Source organism: Bubalus bubalis, chromosome 11 (assembly GCF_019923935.1).
Source record: "Bubalus bubalis isolate 160015118507 breed Murrah chromosome 11, NDDB_SH_1, whole genome shotgun sequence".
In the NCBI taxonomy this organism is placed as follows: Eukaryota; Metazoa; Chordata; class Mammalia; order Artiodactyla; family Bovidae; genus Bubalus; species Bubalus bubalis.
The window spans coordinates 40,918,364-40,925,445 of NC_059167.1; positions in this window are offsets into that span (position 1 = coordinate 40,918,364).

Sequence of the window (7,082 nt, forward strand, 5' to 3'; positions counted from 1 at the left end):
CCATACATTATAATCTTTCTTTTGTTCTTTTTTTTTTTTTTTCACTTTTCTGTCACTGCATCATTCTTTTCTGTCATGCTCCAATAAGTAGCAAGTAGAGATGAGGGACCAGGCCTATCTGTGTACTTATGTATGTGTAGTGGAGAGTGGGGTCCACAGAAATTGTGGTCCATGACTGCTGAGGCATTTGAATGACTTGTGGGCTACTTGAGGGCCCTCTCCATCCCTCTGTTCTTTCTCCCTCACAGTATATCTTTCAAAACAGGGTCCCAGATCATTGTCAATGCCACTTAGTTTCACCCAAGAAACCAACCCACAGAAATGTTCTCAGAGACAGCACCGTCACTTTGAATCAAAGATGTTAATATCAGCAGGCTGTCTAAAGATAATGTGGGGAGTAATTTTTTTTCTCTCAGAAACAAGAAAATCCGCAGTATCTCATAAGGCAAGCAAATCTTACGTAATCCTACCCAGAACTTTCTTTCACAAACTTCAAAAGTGCCATCCATAACTTTTTCAGAAATTGTGTTATTTTGTAGAAGAATTGCATTTTTAAAATATTGCTCTTTTGTGAAAATATAATGGCTCTAAAACAAGGGAAAGTGAAAGTCTCTCAGTCATGTCCGACTCTTTGCAACCCCATGGACTCTGCAGTCCATGGAGTTCTTCAAGCCAGAATAGGGAAGTGGGTAGCCTTTCCCTTCTCCAGGGGATCTTTCCAACCCAGGGATCAAACCAGGGTCTCCTGCATTGCAGATGAATTCTTTACCAACTGAGCTATCAGGAAAGCCTGATTAAACAAGATGCTCTATCAATTCATCTGTCTGTCCTTCAGTTACTAATGCTCCTTTTATGTACAGACAAGATGTTTAGGCATTATGAATAAGACAGAGTATAGTCTACTCTGCTCCTTCTCTGAAAGACTTAACAGCTGTGAGGACAGGGAACAAATACACAAAACAAAAATACATATCACAACTCGGGCATTCTGATGCAGACAAGACGTGGAGAGCAGTCACCCTCCCCTCAATGTAGTATTTTTTAAACTGGTTTATCTGAACACGCAAGCAGTCAGAGTCATTTTTAGGGTTCCTCAAAGAGGATGATCAAGTAGAGATAGGTTGGGGGTTCTTGTGTCACTTCAAGCCTCCCATCAGTCTGACATTTGACAAAGCCTTCTCCCCATGGCTATGAACAGCAGTGAGCAACGGGCACAAGCATGATTCCAGACCGCACTCATGCTCAGAGGGAGGCCATTCTGCTTCCATCAGGTTTATTCTATTATCCAAATGCTGGGAGCAGCGGTGTCCTCTGCCAAGAGCCTAGTTACTGAGGAGGGGATTAAAAAGGAGAAATATATGTTCACTGGCAGGGCTGCCCAAGTAAGCATGACCAAGAAATCCATGTACTGAAAGGAGGAACCCCTTCCTCCTCTCTGTGGTTACGCCAGGTACCGAATCTAATTAGGACTTCTGACCTTGACTCTTTCCTTGCCTGAAATCATGGCCAGGCCAACACGATGAAGACGGTAGTCTCATACTTCCCTTCCTTCTGTAAGATTTTGATTTCTATTAAAATACAAGGTACCCTAAGAAACTTGCTCTTGAAGTTGTAATAATAATTCACCAATACCTATGAATTTTCTACTAAAAATACTTCTTCTGTTCCAGAGACACAAAGGCAAGGGGTACTTAAGTGGCAGGGGGAAGGAAGTCCTTTAGTCAGGGGAAAGCCCAGAGATGAGACCCCCTAGAACATATGCCACCTATTTCCCTATTTTGTTTGGAAACAGCCTGCTAAGAGGTAGAAAATGTGTTTGTCTACTATTACTGCAGATATTCCATTTTGTTACTGACTGCTCCTTTCTTCACACTCATCTAAGTAGCCAATTATTACTTGAGAGTGACTCCACTCCCATAAAGTGACTTTCTCCCTAAAGAAGGGTTAGTGACTAACAAAACTGCCCTGGCACCTCACAAAACCAGCCTATAAAAGAGATGAAGGACAACTGAGCAGGATGGAGCCCTTGAATGTATTCTCTAGAATAAGAGCTGAAAGTCAAAAGGGTGCTAACAATGTAGGAAGAAGAGACCTTTGTGAGACTAAATGGAGGTGGAATTGGATGGCCTCCTTTCTTTAGTGAATTGCCCACTCAAGGAACCCTTGAAGTGTTAGTCACTCAGTCATGTCTGACTCTTTGCGACCTTATGGACTATAGCTCGCCAGGCTCCTCTGTCCATGGGATTTCCCAGGCAAGAATACTGGGGTGGGTTGCCACTCCCTTCTCCAGGGAATCTTCCCAACTCAGAGAAGTCTCCTGCATTGCAGGCGGATTCTTTATTGCCTGAGCCACCTTGAACTTGTAACAGACCACATGTAGGAACCTACTGACCCCAAGCCTCTCTGCTCCCAGGTGCCAGCGCTTCTGGGAAGAGATAAGAAGCCCTTCTTTTCAAACCTCTAGCTTCTTCATCGGCAACTACCACTGTCCCAGCAATTCTGAAAGCCAAAACCAGCCTTCTTCTCACCTCCACTCAAGCACAGCCTCCAGTTCCATGGTCTCTACTCTGTCCTGATCTTTCATTTTTCCAAGCCATGTCAACACTCGTAATACACTACTCACAAATAAACAATAAAAAATGGCCTTATTCATCATCTCAAATCCTTTGGGGGAATAATTCAGGGTATTACTTAATGTTTCATATTGTCCTTTGTTTCACATGTGCTCATCTCATTTCTCTGGATCAGTAATTCTGCAAAGGCAGGACAAATAACCCTGTAAGTCACAAAACCTGATGAAGATCTTGTTTCCAAATTAAAATTCAAATCATATGGGTCTACAAGTACAAGTTCATGTCTGAAAATAATAGGAAGGAATACTGTAAATTTGAGATGTCTCTGAATATCCATGTGGTCACTATGCTCATATATCTGGTGTCATTATCTTACACTGGAGCCAGTACTTTATCAGGGCCTACAATGACTTGCTGGAAGGATGCAAAGCATCTAAAAAACTATCTCCAGGAATTTCTAGTATCCTACATGTAAGTTCTACATGTAAGGAGTTTAGAAGTCACCAATCCATTCTAACAATAAATAACAGCCTAGACAGCCTGAAAATTTAACAACTCTTCTTGAATCTGTAACAGAGAGGAGGACACAGAGCAAACCATCATCCCCAAGACTGGACTGACAGACAGGCAAATACTAGGAGTCCACGTTTACCAGAGCAGAGACTCAGGAGCAGAAACCGCCACAGGAACCAGGCCTGGGGTGGGAAAGCCTGAACTGTATCAATAATTGACTGATGGCTGGAGACCCAGCATGAACAACTCTGAGAATTAAAAGCTCCAAAGAGACCCAGTCTTTTGTGAGTTTTACGTCCAGGAGCCCAAGCGGTTTGTTGCAATAAATATTGGAGAAAAACTCCCTCCTGTTTTAGGAAGGGCAAGAGGAAAAGGAAGGATTTTGAAATACGCTAGAGCACACTGATCTTAGGGAGATCTGCCCTCAGGAGACACTTGTTAACTAGAGCCTAACCTGCTGGGGTGCTTTGGGAGCTTAACTGACCTGAGGGAAGGAAAGCACCTAGCTCTAGTCAGCTAGTCTACCATGTGAGTGAAGTGAAGTAATCAACCGTGGTCCACTCTAACCATCCTGTCCCACCTAAGGAAGAGAATTTAAAAAAAGCAACTGAGTGGTACTTATGAAGTTCATAGTCCAAAGGCTCACTCAAAGAATTAGACCTAATCATAGACAATAAAACTTTTCTCCACTATTCTCCCACTGACCAGCACAATATTGAAGGTCTGTGTATGGCAGGTTCTTTTATGGGTTCATCATGTCTGGCTATGAAATTACAAGGCATACTAAAAAGTCATATACACAATTTGAAGAGACAGAGGAAACATCAGAACCAGACATGGCATGGATACTAGAACTGTCAGACTGTGAATTTAAAACAAGTATGATTAATATGCTAAGGGCTGTAAATGGCTAAAGTAGACAGCATGCAAAAACAGATGAGCGATATAAGTGGAGAGGTGGAAATCTTAGAATCAAAAAGGAATGCTAGAGAGATCAAAAACAGTATAGCACAAATGAAGAATGCCTTTGATGAGCTTGTTAGTAGACAAGAAACAGCTGAGGAAAGAATTGCTGCTCTTGAGGATATACAAAGAGAAACCTCCAAAACTGAAAAGCAAAGAGAACAAGGACTGAAAAAAAATTATGACAGAATACCCAAGGATTGTGGAAAAACTACATATTTAATGGGAACACAAGAAGAAGAAACAGAGAAAGGGACAATATTTGAAACAATAATGACTAAGAATATCCACCGATAATGTCAGACACCAACCACCAGACATCAGAAAGCTCAAAGAACACCAAGCAGAATAAATACCCGCCTCCAAATTACATATTAGCATATCATTTTCAAACTACGGAAAATGACTTTTCCTCAGAAAACACGCAAGCAGGAAGATAGAGAAGTAAAATATTTATGGTGTTAGAGAAAAAACCCACTAACACAGAATTTTGTACCCTATTAAATTATTCTTTACAAGTGAAGGAGAAATAAGGAATTTCTCAAACAAACAAAACTTGAAGAAAATTCTGTCAGTAGACTGGTCTTGAAAGAAATGTTAAAAGAAGTTTAACATTTAGAGAGAAGGGGAAAATATTGTATAAGTCAGAAACTTGGATCTACATAAAGAAAGGAAAAGTACCAAGAACTAATAAGTGAAGGTAAAATAGAAACATTTATTTTTCTTATTCTTAATTAATATAATACATAAAAGTTGGTTAAAATAACAATAGCAACAATGTAGTTGACATATCAGAGAAGGCAATGGCACCCCAGTCCAGTAGTCTTGCCTGGAAAATCCCATGGATGGAGGAGCCTGGTGGGGTACAGTCCATGGGGTCGCTAAGAGTCGGACACGACTGAGCGGCTTGACTTTCACTTTTCACTTTCATGCATTGGAGAAGGAAATGGCAACCCACTCCAGTGTTCTTGCCTGGAGAATCCCAGGGACGGGGGAGCCTGGTGGGCTGCCATCTATGGGGTCACATGGAGTCGGACACGACTGAAGCAACTTAGCAGCAGCAGCAGCAGTTGATATATATGTACATCATTATGTATGTTTATACATAGGTGAAATGAATGACAGCAGTGATACAAGAAATGGAAGGAATTAGGATTATTTGGTTATTATAAAGTATACCACATGTGAAAGGTATAGTATTATTTGAAAGTGGACTTGGACTAGCTGTAAAAGGATATTGCAAATTCTAGGAAAATTACTTAAAAAAAGTCTACACTAAGAGAGAAAGTGGAATCATATAACATTAAATTAAAACAAGCCACATTTAAAACCACAAATGGCAGAAAAATAATGGAAAAAATAGCCATAAAGAACAATGGCAACAGGTAGCAAACACTAACAAATATGGTAGCCATAATCCAACTATATCAATAATCATCATGAATGTTAATGGTCTGCTGCCAAGTCTCTTCAGTCGTGTCCGACTCTGTGTGACCCCAGAGACGGCAGCCCACCAGGCTCCCTCGTCCCTGGGATTCTCCAGGCAAGAACACTGAAGTGGGTTGCCATTTCCTTCTCCAATGCATGAAAGTGAAAAGTGAAAGTCAAGTCGCTCAGTCGTGTCCGACTCCTAGCGACCCCATGGACTGCAGCCTACCAGGCTCCTCCCTCCATGGGATTTGCCAGGCAAGAGTACTGGAGTGGGGTGCCATTGAAATGCATCAATTAAAAGACAGATATTGTCATCAGTTCAGTTCACTTCAGTTGCTCAGTCATGTCCAGCTCTTTGCGACCCCATGGACCACAGCATGCCAGGCTTCCCTGTTCATCACCAACTCCCAGAGTTTTACCCAAACTCATGTCCATTGAGTCAGTGATGCCATCCAACCATCTCCTCCTCTGTCATCCCCTTCTCCTCCTGCCCTCAATCTTTCCCAGCATCAGGGTCTTTTCAAATGAGTCAGCTCTTCACATCAGGTGGCCAAAGTATTGGAGTTTCAGCTTCAATATCAGTCCTTCCAATGAACACCCAGGACTGATCTCCTTTAGGATGGACTGGTTGGATCTCCTTGCCATCCAAAGGACTCTCAAGAGTCTTCTCCAAAACCACAGTTCAAAAGCATCAATTCTTCAGTGCTCAGCTTTCTTTATAGTCCAACTCTCACATCCACACATGACCACAGGAAAAACCATAGCCTTGACTAGACGGACTTTTGTTGACAAAGTAATGTCTCTGCTTTTTAATATGCTGTCCAGGTTAGTCATAACTTTCCTTCCAAGGAGTAAGCGTCTTTGAATTTCATGGCTACAATCACCATCTGCAGTGATTTTGGAGCCCAAAAAAATAAAGTCTCTCACTGTTTCCACTATTTCCCCATCTATTTCCCATGAAGTGATGGGACCGGATGCCATGATCTTCGTTTTCTGAATATTGAGCTTTAAGCCAACTTTTTCACTCTCCTCTTTCACTTTCATCAAGAGGCTTTTTAGTTCCTCTTCACTTTCTGCCATAAGGGTGGTGTCATCTGCATATCTGAGGTTATTGATATTTCTCCCGGCAATCTTGATTCCAGCTTGTGCTTCCTCCAGCCCAGCATTTCTCATGATGTACTCTGCATATAAGTTAAATAAGCAGGGTGACAATATACAGCCTTGACGTACTCCTTCTCCTATTTAGAACCAGTCTGTTGTTCCATGTCCAGTTCTAACTGTTGCTTACTGACCTACATACAGATTTCTCAGGAGACAGGTAAGGTGGTCTGGTATTCCCATCTCTTTCATAATTTTCCACAGTTTATTGTGATCCACACAAAGGCTTTGGCATAGTCAATAAAGCAGAAATAGATGTTTTTATGGAACTCTCTTGTTTTTTCCATGATCCAGCAGATGTTGGCAATTTGATCTCTGGTTCCTCTGCCTTTTCTAAAGCCAGCTTGAACATCAGGAAGTTCACGGTCCACGTATTGCTGAAGCCTGGCTTGGAGAATTTTGAGCATTACTTTACTAGCATGTGAGATGAGTGCAATTGTGCAG